This window comes from Miscanthus floridulus, chromosome 11 (assembly GCF_019320115.1).
Source record: "Miscanthus floridulus cultivar M001 chromosome 11, ASM1932011v1, whole genome shotgun sequence".
NCBI classification, from domain to species: Eukaryota; Viridiplantae; Streptophyta; class Magnoliopsida; order Poales; family Poaceae; genus Miscanthus; species Miscanthus floridulus.
In genome coordinates this window covers 18,260,867-18,272,022 of record NC_089590.1, presented here as the reverse complement: position 1 = coordinate 18,272,022, position 11,156 = coordinate 18,260,867, and positions in this window count along the sequence as shown.

Genomic DNA, 11,156 nt, shown 5'->3' with positions numbered 1-11,156 from the left:
CATCTTCAACAGGCCGAAACCTCACCTGCAACATGGTGGGATAAACCCTGAGTACTCGAATCTACTCAGCTAGACTTACCCATCATAAACTAGAAATAAAATTGACTCCAAGGAGTATGCAAGGCTTTATAAGTGGAGGTAGCTTGACAACATTTTGCATAAAAAGCGATTAACTCAATTATACAATTATAATTCTGTCATCAAGTTAATTAGAACTATCCATCTCTAGATTAGCAACTATCCTGTGCCAAACATGTGGTATATCTTTTTAGAGCATACAATAGTAACCATAGCAGGTATAGTAATTCCATGTTTATCCGAACCATCACATTCCATAATCCAATTACTACGATGTTGGGACTAGCCAAGTTTCTCACTATCCGGGAGAGACGGCGATTCGAATCGATTTCAACCAGCTGGGAATTTATTCCTAACACAAACCCAGGCAGACCAGATCAACGGTCACCTTAGGTCACCTTTGGTACAACTCAGGTACACATTTCGCGGGTCCGTACCGCGCCGCACAATCTGGGACACCAGATGCCAGGACGTTCAGGCCTAGCCTGCCCTTGGGCTCAGTCTGATCGTCCCCCAGAAGGAGCGCACAACAGAACGGGTCCCGGCCTGAGTTGAGCTACTCGGCTTCGCGGTCGGAACGAGTTATCCGGCCAGCTAAGTGAGAGGCATGCGTTCAATCTTGTCAGAAGCGCCAACAACGGTACGGTCCTTAATCGACACGGACGGGGATAGATCCACACCCAAGACCTCCACGTCTTGTTGCTTCACTATCGACATCCCGCCCGGTCTCGATTTTCTTTTACCCCATGGTTCTGTTCCACGATAGCCAATATAGCCAACCATGCTCTGGTATCCCCCTATATCTCACAGGTGACAGGACATCACCTGACTTCTACCGGTCTAAGTAGGGCTAAGCATATATCCGATCCTGGACCTATACCGGTTAAAGGTGTAATATCTAGACAAGGAATGTATATGCATCCAGTGGTTTCATTCAACTCTTATAACCTAATGCATCAATAATAAATACTTAAGTAATCATTTGTAAAATACTGGGAGGCTTAGAATGCTCTGGAGCTTGCCTGGGATCCGACACAAGTCAGTTCAGTTAGCTTGCACCGACTTGGTGACATCTCTGGCCCTAGCACTGGCTTAGTCCTTCCATCTTCGGGACAGATCCATCAAACATCGTCTTCGGGTTTGGCTCCAACATCTCATCCTTCACGTGGTTCATCTAGCGTACCTAAATGAGATGCAAGATGCATGCGTATGAATACATGGAAGTGCAATAGACAATGCATCACAGGCAGTAAGTAAGACAAGCACAAGGTTACGTTAACATGCACAAGCACTTCGCATTGCTTACTATAAATATCGCACAATTTATCATGCCACGATAGCAAAGAAGATGACAACACCAAGCATGACACAAGTTTCCCAAGATCTCAGGTACTCTAACTCAACCATCATCAAAGGTATGAGCCACACTTAAAAATATACAAGCAAACAACTACAATTGGAATATGTCAATTTCTGGACATGCAAACAACAGCTACAAGATTTAGCTATAACTGGAGTTACACAAATCCAAATGACTTGCAAGAAGACATTCTGGAAAGCTTATGAAATTATCTACAATTCATATTTAATCATCTTAGCATGATTCTCAAGTTAACTAAGTCAAATATACCCATTTACAGAAACTGGTCTAAACAAGACAGAGAGTAATCAATTCTGTAACCCAACTTTAAACAGGCATAACTCACAAACTACTTGGCCAAATACCACCAAATTTTAACAAAATCTAGATACATGAATTATCTACAACTTTGTTATTATCACCAAAAACTCGTTCAACTAATAACTAGATCAAACACTAGCATCTTTCAGATCTGCTCAGAATAAAATCAAAACTTGATAGAAGACTTAAAAGTCATGTAACTCCTAAACTATCAGGCCTATGGTCTTACAATTTGAACACAAGCAAGAGAATGAAATTTTCTACAACTTTTGTATTCACTACAACCATAGCAAACATCATTTACACCACGAAAATAATTGCACAAGCAAAACTGCAAATCCAGCCCAACAGGAGTAGTATAGAAAACTGATAGCATCTTCAGAGAAGCATAACTGGAGTTCTAGACCTCTAGCAAACATGAGCCATAACTTTTTGAAAAGCTTAGGAAGTTACCTACAACTTTCTTATTCTCATATTAAGATGATTCTACAGTTAGAAGGGTCAATTAATCCAATAATTGCATCTCTGTCCAAAACATAGACAGAAACTGACATGCCACTTTAAACAGCTATAAATGGAGTTATACATGTCCAATAAATGTGTTTCTAGACTCTTTAGAAAGCTTAGCAAATTATAAACAACTTTGTTGTAAATACCTAAAGCTAATTCTACTACTAAGAAGGCCCCACAGTAAGAACAAGGAAACCCTGTCTGGGTTTGGGCAGAAACAGCCACAGAGATTTAAGCAAGTATAACTCAAGATCTACTTAGCCAAAAATCATGATATTTAACTTTTTGGAAAGCTTAAGAAAAGTACTAAAACTCATGTATTGTCATCAAATCATGATTCATAACTTAACTGAGCCAATTAATTCGAACATTCAGAACTGTTCAGAATAGGAGCAAATCAAAACAGGGCATTTGTTATTTTTATAACTCTTAAACTATAAATCCTAAACTCATGAAATTTTTACCAGACAACAACAATCACCTTAGTAGCACTCCACAAAAAGTTCACATTTATTTGAGCACATCAACTGCAGTTATAAAAAAAAACAAGTAAGACTAGCATTCAAACCCTGACTGCACAAATCCATTTTTACAGCTAAAACTTTAAACTAAAACCTGACATATTATAGATCTAGTTCATAGATAATTTCACAAGGATTCCAAAAAGTGCACATTTGTTATTTTACGATTTTTCTACTAATTATTACGATTTTCCAAAGTTAAGCACAGAAATCTGCAAAAGAAAATATTAATCAGAAAAAGGAAAATACTTTTGCATTAGGAACCCTAGAAATCTTAGAAACCAACAAAGCCCATATATGTAAATACATGTGTCTGGCTTTTATGCAAAGTGAACACATGAAAGAGCTTCTATTTACAATTCACCCCGTCTTCTTCAACCTCACGACGCCGGACGCCGTGAAGGGGCAGCGTCGTCGGGTCAGCTTGCAAGGGGGGGCGTCGGGGTTGGACCTGGGGCACTGGGATCCGGCTGTGGGCCAGCCCCGGCCGCGCCTGACCCTTGATCGGCCTGCTGCAGCCAGCAGCAGCCTGGCCGCGGCACCGGTGAGGACGAACTGCCGTGGCGGCGAACCTGCGACAGAGGAGGGGCTTGCCGGTTAGAGCTTGGGGACTAGACAACGAGGGAGTTACCCAGGCGAGGTTGGAGCAGCTGTAGGTCTTGGAACCGAAGGACGGCGTGGTTGCTTACGGTGCATTTTGCGGCAGCGGCAATGGCTGCCTGCGGTCGCCGTGTCTGGCTCAGCAAGGGAAAGAGAAAAAAAAATGCAGAGGAAGGGGGAGGGAGAATGGAGAGGGAGTGAGTGGAGAGGAAGGTGCTGGTCCTCTGGACTTAGCACGGTAAGGTGGCAGCAAGGGCACCGCAGGTGGCAGCGAGTGCAGCGAAGCCGAGCCACGCGGCGCGAACAGCCAGCACGGTGACGGTGATGACACTGTTCATAAAATTCAAATTTTCAATTCTACCTCAAACATACCACTGAAACTCATATTTCGTGCCTCTGTAACTCCTAAACCACGATGAGTTAGCAAAAACTCTATTAATAAAAGTTTTAGATCTACATACCCGCTCCAACTTTTATTAAAGCTTCAAAGTCTGATTCGGCCTGGTTGGAGAGATACAAGGCTCCGAAGAGGGCTACATGAAAACTGAAATCGTGAAATTCAGGCATCCCAGACTTAGCCAATTTTTCGAGCTCCAAAACAGCCATGGATTCCAACTTGAGGGCTCGGTTTGACTTGCTTCAAAGCTGATCTAGCTCTTGACCATTAAACAAAGTTTGCTCTACTCTACTCAAACTTCAACTTTGATTTAAGGTGCAACTCCATGCAAGTAGTATAAGTGATTGGTCAACACAGGTCAAAGTAGCATCACGGTAAAGCTTAAATCCAAGTTTTAGACCGATGGAGGCATTTTCTTGTCCTCCGCTCAGCACGAACCCTTCATAACTTTTATTCACAAGTGTAAGTAGAGTTGTTTGAGCAAGGTTGCAATGTTTGTTTGTCATTACATGTTCTTATTCACCTAATAAAGTAATTCAGGCGAGGACATAACTTGTCATTTCATGTGATTTCTTGATTCCAAACTTTATGAAACTTTTCCAATCATCCATGTGGGTGGAAATTGAGGTGAGGCACATGAAAGAAGCACCTTCAACATTACTTAGGTATATATATCTGAAAAGGGCCAATAAGCAAGCAAAGGTGTGTTGCCCAAGTTTAAGTTGGAGCCCGCTCTTGTAGAATTGATCTTGACACCGTCATCACCACTTAACATGTCATGTTTGAGCTCAACCCATTGCTTAACTGGTGGCAAACACCTGGGGTGTTATAGCCCTCCCCCCTTAAAGGAATCGCGTCCCGAGATTCGGTGCAATAGACTTTTAAGAGAAGAGAAACATGTCAACCAGTTTCCAACATCAGTGATAGCATTAGGCTACTTAACTTTGGAGTATTAGAGAGGCTAATTTGGTTACGACACTTTTTGATACTTGTCCTTCATAGTAAGTTTTGTCTAAAGAATTTCCTTCGTTGACCTTCATGAAGTATTGTTACTTTGGAAGAAATCCAAGATAGCACTGTCCTATGTACTTCGTCCTCGATGTACGAAGAGTGATACAAGTGTGTACCAAATACTTGTAACATCTACTTCACAAGTGGATATAGTACAGACCATATGGACTTTGCACTAGACCGCAGCCTGTTGACGGATACTCCTTGCAACGGTGCTATATTTGTTCCCAAGGTTTGAAAAGCAGTTCTCTACAAAAGTGGCTTGAGTACAACTTCTCGTAAAGGATGTGATCATAAACGGGTAAACGTCCTTTGAGGGTATGAGAAGCTAGTTAACCAATATCCAAACTGGTTGTAGCGGTGCAATCACTCAAATGTCAAGTGATGGAAAGCTACATAATGTTCCATGTGCGCAGTGCTCTTTCTTTGATAACAATATTGCATGGCCTGAGTCTGCTGAGTGAGTGGTAATCGTAGTAGCTGACTCTGTTGGCTCAACGTTCTCAATGATCATTCCTTAGGGAGCCTTTGGATCTAAGTTGCAACAGTGATCTGGGTTGAATCTGATGCAACCTCTTGGGTAAAAACACCTGGAAGGTACCAAAGAACAAGTCCGTCTTGTAAATCCTTGCCAAAGAAGGATGACAGCGAGGTCTGGAAGGCAACAAAGGTTGTAGTTATTCACCATACAGAGAAATAGTACACTATTAAGCAGGTTGAGCACAATTTGACTTTATGGTGCAGTGACGCAGTAAGTTGATTTGACTAACATTATAGCAAAACTAGCTTTGTTGAACTACATTGGACATTGAAGCCTCCTTTGTAATCCAACAAGAATGACATAAGTTGCTCACTAGATGATCGACGTCATTACAGGGACCGTCAAGTAGAGTCACTTGTCTACCGTCTTGCAGTTTGTTATGGTTTATGTCAGTGACCTGTTCTTCAAAGGTTATCCTTTGGACGACTCCAGAAGGAAGTCCTATGGTATCTAGTTCAACGTACAGATCTTTTGATAAGATAAGGAGAGATAATCAAGAAGGAGCTCATGTGAAAATAACACATCGATGTAGTCCTGCAATGGATCATGACTAGAAACTTCGATACCAGCGCGTGCCGAGCAGCACAACCTTGTGGCTGCAGTCCACAGGATGTCCTCGGTTTCATCACGGCACCGTAGATTGCTAATCGTGGCACCATTACTGAACATACAACCCACACGCATTCTCATGTAGCACAAATTTGGTTGCCTAAGAGCAAGCACAACGAGAAGGAGGGATAGCAACAAAGGTAGTCACAAGGTTAGGAGTCAACAAGGAAGCGATCTGAAGATCAAAACATAGCGCAAGAGAACATAGCCTAATTACTAAAGACCATTGAGTAGGGGACTCTTACTTAATTTCCATATACGCCTTGTGTCCACCAAGTGATTACCAGGTCAAGATTAACATGAGATTTGGTCTTGTCGAGTAGCAACATGAGGTCAAGATTGATAAATATTCAGAGACTTGAAAGAGTTGGGGACAAACAAATGAGATTCAAGGGACAGAGCCATTGCACTGACTAGGGATCTAGTTGATAAAGCAATGACAGGATCTATGAGGAAAAGGTTCCAAAGCCAGAGTAGATAGCGATTAATGTTGCACCAGATCATCAATAGGAGAAGGAGCAATGAAGTCCGACAAGGATTTCGGAGCAAGGTCCTTCCACACAAGAGTGGGACAACCATGACACATGAAAGCAAAGAAGGGAGCTAAGCTTGGGCCTAAGGTCAAGCAAAGACATGGATAAAGGTCTTCGTAGCACAACGTTCAATGGCTAGCAACCACATGTACAGGCTCAGGCTCCTAAGAGAGAACTTAATTGAAAACGACAACCATGAGATTACCAAAACTTGGACGTTGTTCTAGGATAGTGCTCTTCAACACTCGTATGCTTACCGAGGACAAAAGAGTGACAGCTACGGCACTACCTAGATAACGAGCATCCACACCTACATCCTGGCCTTAAACACGCCTTTCGAAACACTCAATCCAATTAGCTTAAATGACTATTATTAAGCACAAAGCTCGCACCTAACAAGTAGTCACCTACAGCAACACTACTACACATATCATGTAAAACATGGTGGTAAGGTACTATTGTCTGTTATTTCCTTTTTACTGAGTAGGTGGATATCTCTACAAAACAAGTTTTACCTACATTAAGCAATTTAGTTTTCAAAGAGGTGAACTTTTTGCTAACTATCATCTTGTCATCTATTTCCTTTGGAAGCAAACATACAAAGCAAAGCTAATCACATCCTATCTTCAAGCACAGCTATTCAAGCGACATGGTACAAGGCATTTTATCTATCTTCACATAGGGAAGATAGTAACATCACATTGATCACAAGTTACCTAGTATTAGAACAAGGTGAGGGAAGCATATTTATGCATAAGCACAATCATGATGCATGCTCGTCCTATTCGCCCTCACCAAATTGCTAGCCTAAGGCGGCAATCACGTTCTATGTCGGTGGCATAACACGTACTCTCTCGACATATAGCTAGTCGTCAGCTACATTCAAGCTACGCATTCATGGTTAGCGTACCTGTAGGAAAATTCATTGTAGCCCATCCACACAAGAGATAAATAAGCACACAATGAAAGCAGTAAACTAAGATACTTCCCATATATACATCCCCAGATATATATACTTCGGTATCCATAGCTACCCGATAGATATACCCACAATTAAGTACCTTCATATATACATGTGTGTAACATGTAAATATTCCAGTAACCATATCTAACTCTCCCCTAGACCGATAGTTGGACGGTCACGCTCTCACAACTCACACTTACCTAGGCGTAGAGGCAATTGATCCATACATTATCATTCAAGCGAATGGCATCCATACAATAGCACGCCGTATGGACGACGAAAGTAAAATTTGCAAGAAGTAAACCCCCACAGTTAGTACTTAGATAGCCACCTAATAGTCCTTAACTGGGCATAAAGAGGATGTCGCTAGCATAGTTTTGCAAATAAGTTTTGACAAATTTGTCTGTAGCTAAAGTTTTAGTTAAAATAGACTTTTTAAAACCAAAACTTGGCTTTTAAAACTATGTACCTGTCAGTATTATGCTTAATCTCGCTCTGATACTAGCTGTGACAGAACCGTCCAATTTATACAAGCTCAAGTATGGCTGTCCCCGCTTAACACGTTGACACGCGCATACTCTCACTTATATAAACCCGGTAGTCCGCCGAGTGTCACGCAGGACCTCGGTAAATCAACATCACAACCAAGATCGCGTGATTAAGCAAATACACATCACATACGCAGAGTTGCAGCGGAAATAATATTACAAATAGGTTCATAAATAATAATACAAGTCTGGATTTCAAAACCGATTAGTGAAAAGAACATTGCTTTCGAAGGATTTCATTAATATGAGTTTCAAATACATTGCTAGCATAAGTGACATCCTCAGACAAAAGCATGTAGATGAGAAGTGAATATAGAGTCACCGAGCCCACCGGTGGTTAGCCACCATCTTCAACAGGCCGAAACCTCACCTGCAACATGGTGGGATAAACCCTGAGTACTCGAATGTACTCAGCTAGACTTACCCGTCATAAACTAGAAATAAAATTGACTCCAAGGAGTATGCAAGGCTTTATAAGTGGAGGTAGCTTGACAACATTTTGCATAAAAAGCGATTAACTCAATTATACAATTATAATTCTGTCATCAAGTTAATTAGAACTATCCATCTCTAGATTAGCAACTATCCTGTGCCAAACATGTGGTATATCTTTTTAGAGCATACAATAGTAACCATAGCAGGTATAGTAATTCCATGTTTATCCGAACCATCACATTCCATAATCCAATTACTACGATGTTGGGACTAGCCAAGTTTCTCACTATCCGGGAGAGACGGCGATTCGAATCGATTTCAACCAGCTGGGAATTTATTCCTAACACAAACCCAGGCAGACCAGATCAACGGTCACCTTAGGTCACCTTTGGTACAACTCAGGTACACATTTCGCGGGTCCGTACCGCGCCGCACAATCTGGGACACCAGATGCCAGGACGTTCAGGCCTAGCCTGCCCTTGGGCTTAGTCTGATCGTCCCCCGGAAGGAGCGCACAACAGAACGGGTCTCGGCCTGAGTTGAGCTACTCGGCTTCGCGGTCGGAATGAGTTATCCGGCCAGCTAAGTGAGAGGCATGCGTTCAATCTTGTCAGAAGCGCCAACAACGGTACGGTCCTTAATCGACACGGACGGGGATAGATCCACACCCAAGACCTCCACGTCTTGTTGCTTCACTATCGACATCCCGCCCGGTCTCGATTTTCTTTTACCCCATGGTTCTGTTCCACGATAGCCAATATAGCCAACCGTGCTCTGGTATCCCCCTATATCTCGCAGGTGACAGGACATCACCCGACTTCTACCGGTCTAAGCAGGGCTAAGCATATATCCGATCCTGGACCTATACCGGTTAAAGGTGTAATATCTGGACAAGGAATGTATATGCATCCAGTGGTTTCATTCAACTCTTATAACCTAATGCATCAATAATAAATACTTAAGTAATCATTTGTAAAATACTGGGAGGCTTAGAATGCTCCGGGGCTTGCCTGGGATCCGACACAAGTCAGTTCAGTTAGCTTGCACCGACTTGGTGACATCTCCGGCCCTAGCACTGGCTTAGTCCTTCCATCTACGGGACAGATCCATCAAACATCGTCTTTGGGTTTGGCTCCAACATCTCATCCTTCACGTGGTTCATCTAGCATACCTAAATGAGATGCAAGATGCATGCGTATGAATACATGGAAGTGCAATAGACAATGCATCGCAGGCAGTAAGTAAGACAAGCACAAGGTTACGTTAACATGCACAAGCACTTCGCATTGCTTACTATAAATATCGCACAATTTATCATGCCACGATAGCAAAGAAGATGACAACACCAAGCATGACACAAGTTTCCCAAGATCTCAGGTACTCTAACTCAACCATCATCAAAGGTATGAGCCACACTTAGCAATATACAAGCAAACAACTACAATTGGAATCTGTCAATTTCTGGACATGCAAATAGCAGCTACAAGATTTAGCTATAACTGGAGTTACACAAATCCAAATGACTTTAAAGAAGACATTCTGGAAAGCTTATGAAATTATCTACAATTCATATTTAATCATCTTAGCATGATTCTCAAGTTAACTAAGTCAAATATACCCATTTACAGAAACTGGTCTAAACAAGACAGAGAGTAATCAATTCTGTAACCCAACTTTAAACAGGCATAACTCACAAACTACTTGGCCAAATACCACCAAATTTTAACAAAATCTAGATACATGAATTATCTACAACTTTGTTATTATCACCAAAAACTCATTCAACTAAGAACTAGATCAAACACTAGCATCTTTCAGATCTGCTCAGAATAAAATCAAAACTTGATAGAAGACTTAAAAGTCATGTAACTCCTAAACTATCAGGCCTATGGTCTTACAATTTGAACACAAGCAAGAGTATGAAATTTTCTACAACTTTTGTATTCACTACAACCATAGCAAACATCATTTACACCACGAAAATAATTGCACAAGCAAAACTGCAAATCCAGCCCAACAGCAGTAGTATAGAAAACTGATAGCATCTTCAGAGAAGCATAACTGGAGTTCTAGACCTCTAGCAAACATGAGCCATAACTTTTTGAAAAGCTTAGGAAGTTACCTACAACTTTCTTATTCTCATATTAAGATGATTCTACAGTTAGAAGGGTCAATTAATCCAATAATTGCATCTCTGTCCAAAACATAGACAGAAACTGACATGCCACTTTAAACAGCTATAAATGGAGTTATACATGTCCAATAAATGTGTTTCTAGACTCTTTAGAAAGCTTAGCAAATTATAAACAACTTTGTTGTAAACACCTAAAGCTAATGCTACTACTAAGAAGGCCCCACAGTAAGAACAAGGAAACCCTGTCTGGGTTTGGGCAGAAACAGCCACAGAGATTTAAGCAAGTATAACTCAAGATCTACTTAGCCAAAAATCATGATATTTAACTTTTTGGAAATCTTAAGAAAAGTACTAAAACTCATGTATTGTCATCAAATCATGATTCATAACTTAACTGAGCCAATTAATTCAAACATGCAGAACTGTTCATAATAGGAGCAAATCAAAACAGGGCATTTGTTATTTTTATAACTCTTAAACTATAAATCCTAAACTCATGAAATTTTTACCAGACAACAACAATCACCTTAGTAGCACTCCACAAAAATTTCACATTTATTTGAGCACATCAACTGCAGTTATAAAAAAAAACAA